Here is a 12,359-nt window from a genome sequence, read left to right on the forward strand (position 1 = left end):
AGCAACTGCCAGGCAGTAATAAATAGCAAAGTAGCTGACTTGTGCCTCTGGTTAGCAACTGCCAGCCAGTAATAAATAGCAAAGTAGCTGACTTGCGCCTCTGGTTAGCAACTGCCAGGCATTAATAAATAGAAAAGTAGCTGACTTGTGCCTCCGGTTAGTAACTGCCAGGCAGTATTACATGGCAAAGTAGCAGACTTCCGCCTCTGGTTAGCAACTGCCAGGCAGTAATAAATGGCAAAGTAGCAGACTTCCGCGCCAGGTTAGCAATTGTCATGCAGTAATAAATAGCAAAGTAACAGAATTCCGCCTCTGGTTAGCAACTGCCAGTTAGTATTACATGGCAAAGTAGCTGATTTCCGCCTCTGGTTAGCAACTGCCATGCAGTAATAAATTGCAAAGTAACAGACTTCCACCTCCGGTTAGCAACTGCCAGGCCGTAATACATAGCAAAGTAGCAGACTTCCACCCCTGGTTAGGAACTGCCATGCAATAATAAATGGTAAAGTAGCAGACTTCCGCCTTTGGTTAGCAACTGCCAGGCAGTAATAAATGGTAAAGTAGCAGACTTCCGCGCCTTGTTAGCAACTGCAAGGCAGTAATAAATAGCAAAGTAGCGGACTTCCACGCCTGGTTAGCAACTGCCAGGAAGTAATAAATAGCAAAGTAGCTGACTTCTGCCTCTGGTTAGCAACTGCCAGGCAGTAATAAATAGCATAGTAGCGGACACCCGCGCCTTGTTAGCAACTACCAGGCAGTAATAAATAGCAAAGTAGCTGACTTCCGCGCCTGGTTAGCAACTGCCAGGCAGTAATAAATAGCAAAGTAGCTGACTTCCGCCTCTGGTTAGGAACTGCCAGGCAGTAATAAATAGCAAAGTAGTGGACTTCCACGCCTGGTTAGCAACTGCCAGGCAGTAATAAATAGCAAAGTAGGTGACTTCTGCCTCTGGTTAGCAACTGCCAGGCAGTAATAAATAGCAAAGTAGCGGACTTCCACGCCTGGTTAGCAACTGCCAGGCAGTAATAAATAGCAAAGTAGCTGACTTCTGCCTCTGTTTAGCAACTATCAGGCAGTGATAAATAGCAAAGTAGCTGACTTCCGCCTCTGGTTAACAACTGCCAGTTAATATTACAGGGCAAAGTAGCAGACTTCCATCCCTGCTTAGCAACTGCCAGGCAGTAATAAATAGCAAAGTAGCTGACTTCTGCCTCTGGTTAGCAACTACCAGGCAGTAATAAATAGCAAAGTAGCGGACTTCCACGCCTGGTTAGCCACTGCCAGGAAGTAATAAATAGCAAAGTAGCGGACATCCGCGCCTGGTTAGCAACTCCCAGGCAGTAATAAATAGCAAAGTATCTGACTTCCGCCTCTGGTTAGCAACTGCCAGGCAGCAATAAATAGCAAAGTAGCTGACTTGCGCCTCTGGTTAGCAACTGCCAGGCAGTAATAAATAGAAAAGTAGCTGACTTGCGCCTCTGGTTAGCAACTGCCAGGCAGTAATAAATAGCAAAGTAGCGGACTTCCACGCCTGGTTAGCAACTGCCAGGAAGTAATAAATAGCATAGTAGCGGACATCCGCGCCTTGTTAGCAACTCCCAGGCAGTAATAAATAGCAAAGTAGCTGACTTCCGGCCCTGGTTAGCAACTGCCAGGCAGTAATAAATAGCATAGTAGCGGACATCCGCGCCTTGTTAGCAACTCCCAGGCAGTAATAAATAGCAAAGTAGCTGACTTCCAGCCCTGGTTAGCAACTGCCAGGCAGTAATAAATAGCAAAGTAGCGGACTTGCGCTTCTGGTTAGCAACTGCCAGTTAGTATTACATGGCAAAGTAGCAGACTTCCGCCTCTGGTTAGCAACTGCCAGGCAGTAATAAATAGCAAAGTAGCAGACTTCCGCGCCAGGTTAGCAACTGCCATGCAGTAATAAATAGCAAAGTAACAGACTTCTGCCTCTGGTTAGCAACTGCCAGTTAGTATTACATGGCAAAGTAGCTGACTTCCGCCTCCGGTTAGCAACTGCCATGCAGTAATAAATTGCAAAGTAGCAGACTTCCGCCTCTGGTTAGCAACTGCCATGCAGTAATAAATAGCAAAGTAAAAGACTTCCACCTCTGGTTAGCAACTGCCAGGCAGTAATACATAGCAAAGTAGCTGACTTCCGCCTCTTGTTAGCAACTATCAGGCAGTGATAAATAGCAAAGTAGCTGACTTCCGCCTCTGGTTAACAACTGCCAGTTAATATTACAGGGCAAAGTAGCAGACTTCCATCCCGCTTAGCAACTGCCAGGCAGTAATAAATAGCAAAGTAGCTGACTTCTGCCTCTTGTTAGCAACTGCCAGGCAGTAATAAATAGCAAAGTAGCGGACTTCCACGCCTGGTTAGCAACTGCCAGGAAGTAATAAATAGCAAAGTAGCTGACTTGCGCCTCTGGTTAGCAACTGCCAGGCAGTAATAAATAGCAAAGTGGCAGACTTCCACGCCTGGTTAGCAACTGCCAGGAAGTTATAAATAGCATAGTAGCGGACATCCGCGCCTGGTTAGCAACTCCCAGGCAGTAATATATAGCAAAGTAGCTGACTTCCGCCTCTGGTTAGCAACTGCCAGGCAGCAATAAGTAGCAAAGTGGCAGACTTCCGCCTCTGGTTAGCAACTGCCAGGCAGTAATAAATAGCAAAGTAGCGGACTTCCACGCCTGGTTAGCAACTGCCAGGAAGTTATAAATAGCATAGTAGCGGACATCCGCGCCTGGTTAGCAACTCCCAGGCAGTAATAAATAGCAAAGTAGCTGACGTCTGCCTCTGGTTAGCAACTGCCAGGCAGTAATAAATAGCAAAGTAGCGGACTTCCACGCCTGGTTAGCAACTGCCAGGAAGTTATAAATAGCATAGTAGCGGACATCCGCGCCTGGTTAGCAACTCCCAGGCAGTAATAAATAGCAAAGTAGCTGACTTCCGCCTCTGGTTAGCAACTGCCAGGCAGCAATAAATAGCAAAGTAGCAGACTTCCGCCTCTCGTTAGCAACTGCCAGGCAGTAATAAATAGCAAAGTAGCTGACTTGTGCCTCTGCTTAGCAACTGCCAGGAAGTAATAAATAGAAAAGTAGCTGACTTGCGCCTCTGGTTAGCAACTGCCAGGCAGTAATAAATAGCAAAGTAGCGGACTTCCACGCCTGGTTAGCAACTGCCAGGAAGTAATAAATAGCAAAGTAGCTGACTTCTGCCTCTGGTTAGCAACTGCCAGGCAGTAATAAATAGCATAGTAGCGGACATCCGCGCCTGGTTAGCAACTCCCAGGCAGTAATAAATAGCAAAGTAGCTGACTTCCGGCCCTGGTTAGCAACTGCAAGGCAGTAATAAATAGCAAAGTAGCGGACTTGCGCTTCTGGTTAGCAACTGCCAGGCAGTAATAAATAGCAAAGTAGCTGACTTCAGCCTCTGGTTAGCAACTCCCAGGCAGTAATAAATAGCAAAGTAGCGGACTTCCGCCTCTGGTTAGCAACTGCCAGGCAGTAATAAATAGCAAAGTAGCTGACTTGCGCCTCTGCTTAGCAACTGCCAGGAAGTAATAAATAGAAAAGTAGCTGACTTGCGCCTCTGGTTAGCAACTGCCAAGCAGTAATAAATAGCAAAGTAGCGGACTTACACGCCTGGCTAGCAACTGCCAGGAAGTAATAAATAGCAAAGTAGCTGACTTCTGCCTCTGGTTAGCAACTGCCAGGCAGTAATAAATAGCATAGTAGCGGACATCCGCGCCTGGTTAGCAACTCCCAGGCAGTAATTAATAGCAAAGTAGCTGACTTCCGGCCCTGGTTAGCAACTGCAAGGCAGTAATAAATAGCAAAGTAGCGGACTTGCGCTTCTGGTTAGCAACTGCCAGGCAGTAATAAATAGCAAAGTAGCTGACTTCAGCCTCTGGTTAGCAACTCCCAGGCAGTAATAAATAGCAAAGTAGCGGGCTTCCGCCTCTGGTTAGCAACTGCCAGGCAGTAATAAATAGCAAAGTAGCGGACTTGCGCATCTGGTTAGCAACTGCCAGGCAGTAATAAATAGCAAAGTAGCTGACTTCAGCCTCTGGTTAGCAACTGCCAGGCAGTAATAAATAGCAAAGTAGCTGACTTGTGCCTCTGGTTAGCAACTGCCAGGCAGTAATAAATAGCAAAGTAGCTGACTTGCGCCTCTGGTTAGCAACTGCCAGGCAGTAATAAATAGAAAAGTAGCTGACTTTTGCCTCTGGTTAGTAACTGCCAGGCAGTAATAAATAGCAAAGTAGCAGACTTCCGCCTCTGGTTAGCAACTGCCAGTTAGTATTACATGGCAAAGTAGCAGACTTCCGCCTCTGGTTAGCAACTGCCAGGCAGTAAAAAATAGCAAAGTAGCAGACTTCCGCGCCAGGTTAGCAATTGCCATGCAGTAATAAATAGCAAAGTAACAGACTTCCGCCTCTGGTTAGCAACTGCCAGTTAGTATTACATGGCAAAGTAGCTGACTTCCGCCTCTGGTTAGCAACTGCCATGCAGTAATAAATTGCAAAGTAGCAGACTTCCGCCTCTGGTTAGCAACTGCCATGCAGTAATAAATAGCAAAGTAACAGACTTCCACCTCTGGTTAGCAACTGCCAGGCCGTAATACATAGCAAAGTAGCTGACTTCCGCCTCTGGTTAGCAACTGCCAGGCAGTAATAAATAGCAAAGTAACAGACTTCCGCCTCTGGTTAGCAACTGCCAGGCAGTAAATAAATAGCAAAGTAGCGGGCTTCCGCGCCTGGTTAGCAACTGCCATGCAGTAATAAATAGCAAAGGAACAGACTTCCGCCTCTGATTAGCAACTGCCAGTTAGTATTACATGGCAAAGTAGCAGACTTCCGCCTCTGGTTAACAACTGCCAGTTAATATTACAGGGCAAAGTAGCAGACTTCCACCCCTGGTTAGGAACTGCCATGCAATAATAAATGGTAAAGTAGCAGACTTTTGCCTTTGGTTAGCAACTGCCAGGCAGTAATAAATGGTAAAGTAGCAGACTTCCGCGCCTTGTTAGCAACTGCCAGGCAGTAATAAATAGCAAAGTAGCGGACTTCCACGCCTGGTTAGCAACTGCCAGGAAGTAATAAATAGCAAAGTAGCTGACTTCTGCCTCTGGTTAGCAACTGCCAGGCAGTAATAAATAGCATAGTAGCGGACATCCGCGCCTCGTTAGCAACTACCAGGCAGTAATAAATAGCAAAGTAGCTGACTTCCGCGCCTGGTTAGCAACTGCCAGGCAGTAATAAATAGCAAAGTAGCTGACTTCTGCCTCTGGTTAGCAACTGCCAGGCAGTAATAAATAGCAAAGTAGCGGACTTCCACGCCTGGTTAGCAACTGCCAGGAAGTAATAAATAGCAAAGTAGCTGACTTCTGCCTCTGGTTAGCAACAGCCAGGCAGTAATAAATAGCATAGTAGCGGACATCCGCGCCTGGTTAGCAACTTCCAGGCAGTAATAAATAGCAAAGTAGCTGACTTGCGCCTCTGGTTAGCAACTGCCAGGCAGTAATAAATAGAAAAGTAGCTGACTTGCGCCTCTGGTTAGCAACTGCCAGGCAGTAATAAATAGCAAAGTAGCGGACTTCCACGCCTGGTTAGCAACTGCCAGGAAGTAATAAATAGCAAAGTAGCTGACTTCCGCCTCTGGTTAGCAACTGCCAGGCAGTAATTAATAGCAAAGTAACAGACTTCCGCCTCTGGTTAACAACTGCCAGGCAGTAATAAATAGCAAAGTAGCGGGCTTCCGCGCCTGATTAGCAACTGCCATGCAGTAATAAATAGCAAAGTAACAGACTTCCGCCTCTGGTTAACAGCTGCCAGTTAATATTACAGGGCAAAGTAGCAGACTTCCACCCCTGGTTAGGAACTGCCATGCAATAATAAATGGTAAAGTAGCAGACTTCCGCGCCTTGTTAGCAACTGCCAGGCAGTAATAAATAGCAAAGTAGCGGACTTCCACGCCTGGTTAGCAACTGCCAGGAAGTAATAAATAGCAAAGTAGCTGACTTCTGCCTCTGGTTAGCAACTGCCAGGCAGTAATAAATAGCATAGTAGCGGACATCCGCGCCTTGTTAGCAACTACCAGGCAGTAATAAATAGCAAAGTAGCTGACTTCCGCGCCTGGTTAGCAACTGCCAGGCAGTAATAAATAGCAAAGTAGCTGACTTCTGCCTCTGGTTAGCAACTGCCAGGCAGTAATAAATAGCAAAGTAGCGGACTTCCACGCCTGGTTAGCAACTGCCAGGAAGTAATAAATAGCAAAGTAGCTGACTTCTGCCTCTGGTTAGCAACAGCCAGGCAGTAATAAATAGCATAGTAGCGGACATCCGCGCCTGGTTAGCAACTCCCAGGCAGTAATAAATAGCAAAGTAGCTGACTTGCGCCTCTGGTTAGCAACTGCCAGGCAGTAATAAATAGCAAAGTAGTGGACTTCCACGCCTTGTTAGCAACTCCCAGGCAGTAATAAATAGCAAAGTAGCTGACTTCCGGCCCTGGTTAGCAACTGCCAGGCAGTAATAAATAGCAAAGTAGCGGACTTGCGCTTCTGGTTAGCAACTGCCAGTTAGTATTACATGGCAAAGTAGCAGACTTCCGCCTCTGGTTAGCAACTGCCAGGCAGTAATAAATAGCAAAGTAGCAGACTTCCGTGCCAGGTTAGCAACTGCCATGCAGTAATAAATAGCAAAGTAACAGACTTCCGCCTCTGGTTAGCAACTGCCAGTTAGTATTACATGGCAAAGTAGCTGACTTCCGCCTCTGGTTAGCAACTGCCATGCAGTAATAAATTGCAAAGTAGCAGACTTCCGCCTCTGGTTAGCAACTGCCATGCAGTAATAAATAGCAAAGTAACAGACTTCCACCTCTGGTTAGCAACTGCCAGGCAGTAATACATAGCAAAGTAGCTGACTTCCGCCTCTTGTTAGCAACTATCAGGCAGTGATAAATAGCAAAGTAGCTGACTTCCGCCTCTGGTTAACAACTGCCAGTTAATATTACAGGGCAAAGTAGCAGACTTCCATCCCTGCTTAGCAACTGCCAGGCTGTAATAAATAGCAAAGTAGCTGACTTCTGCCTCTGGTTAGCAACTGCCAGGCAGTAATAAATAGCAAAGTAGCGGACTTCCACGCCTGGTTAGCAACTGCCAGGAAGTAATAAATAGCAAAGTAGCTGACTTCTGCCTCTGGTTAGCAACTGCCAGGCAGTAATAAATAGCATAGTAGCGGACATCCGCGCCTGGTTAGCAACTCCCAGGCAGTAATAAATAGCAAAGTAGCTGACTTCCGCCTCTGGTTAGCAACTGCCAGGCAGCAATAAATAGCAAAGTAGCAGACTTCCGCCTCTGGTTAGCAACTGCCAGGCAGTAATAAATAGCAAAGTAGCTGACTTGCGCCTCTGGTTAGCAACTGCCAGACAGTAATAAATAGAAAAGTAGCTGACTTGCGCCTCTGGTTAGCAACTGCCAGGCAGTAATAAATAGCAAAGTAGCGGACTTCCACGCCTGGTTAGCAACTGCCAGGCAGTAATAAATAGCATAGTAGCGGACATCCGCGCCTTGTTAGCAACTCCCAGGCAGTAATAAATAGCAAAGTAGCTGACATCCGGCCCTGGTTAGCCACTGCCAGGCAGTAATAAATAGCAAAGTAGCGGACTTGCGCTTCTGGTTAGCAACTCCCAGGCAGTAATAAATAGCAAAGTAGCTGACTTCCGCTTCTGGTTAGCAACTCCCAGGCAGTAATAAATAGCAAAGTAGCGGACTTTCGCCCCTGGTTAGCAACTGCCAGGCAGTAATAAATAGCAAAGTAGCGGACTTGCACTTCTGGTTAGCAACTGCCAGGCAGTAATAAATAGCAAAGTAGCTGACTTCTGCCTCTGGTTAGCAACTGCCAGCCAGTAATAAATAGCAAAGTAGCTGACTTCTGCCTCTGGTTAGCAACTGCCAGGCAGTAATAAATAGCAAAGTAGCAGACTTCCGCCTCTGGTTAACAACTGCCAGTTAATATTACAGGGCAAAGTAGCAGACTTCCACCCCCGGTTAGGAACTGCCATGCAATAATAAATGGCAAAGCAGCAGACTTCTGCCTCTGGTTAGCAACTGCCAGGCAGTAATAAATAGCAAAGTAGCTGACTTCTGCCTCTGGTTAGCAACTGCCAGGCAGTAATAAATAGCATAGTAGCGGACATCCGCGAGTGGTTAGCAACTACCAGGCAGTAATAAATAGCAAAGTAGCTGACTTCCGCGCCTGGTTAGCAACTGCCAGGCAGTAATGAATAGCAAAGTAGCTGACTTCCGCCTCTGGTTAGCAACTGCCAGGCAGTAATAAATAGCAAAGTAGCGGACTTCCACGCCTAGTTAGCAACTGCCAGGCAGTAATAAATAGCAAAGTAGCTGACTTCTGCCTCTGGTTAGCAACTGCCAGGCAGTAATAAATAGCAAAGTAGCGGACTTCCACGCCTGGTTAGCAACTGCCAGGCAGTAATAAATAGCAAAGTAGCTGACTTCTGCCTCTGGTTAGCAAATGCCAGGCAGTAATAAATAGCAAAGAAGCTGACTTCCGCCTCTGGTTAACAACTGCCAGTTAATATTACAGGGCAAAGTAGCAGACTTCCATCCCTGCTTAGGAACTGCCAGGCAATAATAAATAGCAAAGTAGCAGACTTCCACCTTTGGTTAGCAACTGCCATGCAATAATAAATGGTAAAGTAGCAGACTTCCGTGCCTGGTTAGCAACTGCCAGGCAGTAATAAATAGCAAAGTAGCTGACTTCTGCCTCTGGTTAGCAACTGCCAGGCAGTAATAAATAGCAAAGTAGCCGACTTCCACGCCTGGTTAGCAACTGCCAGGAAGTTATAAATAGCATAGTAGCGGACATCCGCGCCTGGTTAGCAACTCCCAGGCAGTAATAAATAGCAAAGTAGCTGACTTCCGCCTCTGGTTAGCAACTGCCAGGCAGCAATAAATAACAAAGTAGCAGACTTCCGCCTCTCGTTAGCAACTGCCAGGCAGTAATAAATAGCAAAGTAGCTGACTTGTGCCTCTGCTTAGCAACTGCCAGGAAGTAATAAATAGAAAAGTAGCTGACTTGCGCCTCTGGTTAGCAACTGTCAGTTAGTATTACATGGCAAAGTAGCAGACTTCCGCCTCTGGTTAGCAACTGCCAGGCAGTAATAAATAGCAAAGTAGCAGACTTCCGCGCCAGGTTAGCAATTGCCATGCAGTAATAAATAGCAAAGTAGCAGACTTCCGCCTCTGGTTAGCAACTGCCAGTCAGTATTACATGGCAAAGTAGCTGACTTCCGCCTCTGGTTAGCAACTGCCATGCAGTAATAAATTGCAAAGTAGCAGACTTCCGCCTCTGGTTAGCAACTGCCATGCAGTAATAAATAGCAAAGTAACAGACTTCCACCTCTGGTTAGCAACTGCCAGGCCGTAATACAAAGCAAAGTAGCTGACTTCCGCCTCTGGTTAGCAACTGCCAGGCAGTAATAAATAGCAAAGTAACAGACTTCCGCCTCTGGTTAGCAACTGCCAGGCAGTAATAAATAGCAAAGTAGCGGGCTTCCGCGCCTGGTTAGCAACTGCCATGCAGTAATAAATAGCAAAGTAACAGACTTCCGCCTCTGGTTAGCAATTGCCAGTTAGTATTACATGGCAAAGTAGCAGACTTCCGCCTCTGGTTAACAACTGCCAGTTAATATTACAGGGCAAAGTAGCAGACTTCCACCCCTGGTTAGGAACTGCCATGCAATCATAAATGGTAAAGTAGCAGACTTCCGCCTTTGGTTAGCAACTGCCAGGCAGTAATAAATGGTAAAGAAGCAGACTTCCGCGCCTTGTTATCAACTGCCAGGCAGTAATAAATAGCAAAGTAGCGGACTTCCACGCCTGGTTAGCAACTGCCAGGAAGTAATAAATAGCAAAGTAGCTGACTTCTGCCTCTGGTTAGCAACTCCCAGGCAGTAATAAATAGCATAGTAGCGGACATCCGCCCCTTGTTAGCAACTACCAGGCAGTAATAAATAGCAAAGTAGCTGACTTCCGCGCCTGGTTAGCAACTGCCAGGCAGTAATAAATAGCAAAGTAGCGGACTTCCACGCGTGGTTAGCAACTGCCAGGCAGTAATAAATAGCAAAGTAGGTGACTTCTGCCTCTGGTTAGCAACTGCCAGGCAGTAATAAATAGCAAAGTAGCGGACTTCCGCGCCTGGTTAGCAACTGCCAGGCAGTAATAAATAGCAAAGTAGCAGACTTCCATCCCTACTTAGCAACTGCCAGGCAGTAATAAATAGCAAAGTAGCTGACTTCTGCCTCTGGTTAGCAACTGCCAGGCAGTAATAAATAGCAAAGTAGCGGACTTCCACGCCTGGTTAGCAACTGCCAGGCAGTAATAAATAGCAAAGTAGCGGACTTGCGCTTCTGGTTAGCAACTGCCAGGCAGTAATAAATAGCAAAGTAGCAGACTTCCGTGCCAGGTTAGCAACTGCCATGCAGTAATAAATAGCAAAGTAACATACTTCAGCCTCTGGTTAGCAACTGCCAGTTAGTATTACATGGCAAAGTAGCTGACTTCTGCCTCTGGTTAGCAACTGCCATGCAGTAATAAATTGCAAAGTAGCAGACTTCCGCCTCTGGTTAGCAACTGCCATGCAGTAATAAATAGCAAAGTAACAGACTTCCACCGCTGGTTAGCAACTGCCAGGCAGTAATACATAGCAAAGTAGCTGACTTCCGCCTCTTGTTAGCAACTATCAGGCAGTGATAAATAGCAAAGTAGCTGACTTCCGCCTCTGGCTAACAACTGCCAGTTAATATTACAGGGCAAAGTAGCAGACTTCCATCCCTGCTTAGCAACTGCCAGGCAGTAATAAATAGCAAAGTAGCTGACTTCTGCCTCTGGTTAGCAACTGCCAGGCAGTAATAAATAGCAAAGTAGCTGACTTCTGCCTCTGGTTAGCAACTGCCAGGCAGTAATAAATAGCAAAGTAGCGGACTTCCACGCCTGGTTAGCAACTGCCAGGAAGTAATAAATAGCAAAGTAGCTGACTTCAGCCTCTGGTTAGCAACTGCCAGGCAGTAATAAATAGCATAGTAGCGGACATCCGCGCCTGGTTAGCAACTCCCAGGCAGTAATAAATAGCAAAGTAGCTGACTTCCGCCTCTGGTTAGCAACTGCCAGGCAGCAATAAATAGCAAAGTAGCAGACTTCCGCCTCTGGTTAGCAACTGCCAGGCAGTAATAAATAGCAAAGTAGCTGACTTGGGCCTCTGGTTAGCAACTGCCAGGCAGTAATAAATAGAAAAGTAGCTGACTTGCGCCTCTGGTTAGCAACCGCCAGGCAGTAATAAATAGCAAAGTAGCGGACTTCCATGCCTGGTTAGCAACTGCCAGGAAGTAATAAATAGCAAAGTAGCTGACTTCTGCCTCTGGTTAGCAACTGCCAGGCAGTAATAAATAGCATAGTAGCGGACATCCGCGCCTTGTTAGCAACTCCCAGGCAGTAATAAATAGCAAAGTAGCTGACATCCGGCCCTGGTTAGCAACTGCCAGGCAGTAATAAATAGCAAAGTAGCGGACTTGCGCTTCTGGTTAGCAACTGCCAGGCAGTAATAAATAGCAAAGTAGCTGACTTCCGCCTCTGGTTAGCAACTCCCAGGCAGTAATAAATAGCAAAGTAGCGGACTTGCGCCTTGCTTAGCAACTGCCAGGCAGTAATAAATAGCAAAGTAGCGGACTTGCACTTCTGGTTAGCAACTGCCAGGCAGTAATAAATAGCAAAGTAGCTGACTTCTGCCTCTGGTTAGCAACTGCCAGGCAGTAATAAATAGCAAAGTAGCTGACTTCTGCCTCTGGTTAGCAACTGCCAGGCAGTAATAAATAGCAAAGTAGCAGACTTCCGCCTCTGGTTAACAACTGCCAGTTAATATTACAGGGCAAAGTAGCAGACTTCCACCCCCGGTTAGGAACTGCCATGCAATAATTAATGGCAAAGCAGCAGACTTCTGCCTCTGGTTAGCAACTGCCAGGCAGTAATAAATAGCATAGTAGCAGACATCCACGCCTGGTTAGCAAGTACCAGGCAGTAATAAATAGCAAAGTAGCTGACTTCCGCGCCTGGTTAGCAACTGCCTGGCAGTAATGAATAGCAAAGTAGCTGACTTCTGCCTCTGGTTAGCAACTGCCAGGCAGTAATAAATAGCAAAGTAGCGGACTTCCACGCCTAGTTAGCAACTGCCAGGCAGTAATAAATAGCAAAGTAGCTGACTTCTGCCTCTGGTTAGCAACTGCCAGGCAGTAATAAATAGCAAAGAAGCGGACTTCCACGCCTGGTTAGCAACTGCCA

This window comes from Ambystoma mexicanum, chromosome 13 (assembly GCF_040938575.1).
Source record: "Ambystoma mexicanum isolate Mex_15411 chromosome 13, UKY_AmexF1_1, whole genome shotgun sequence".
Taxonomy (NCBI): Eukaryota; Metazoa; Chordata; class Amphibia; order Caudata; family Ambystomatidae; genus Ambystoma; species Ambystoma mexicanum.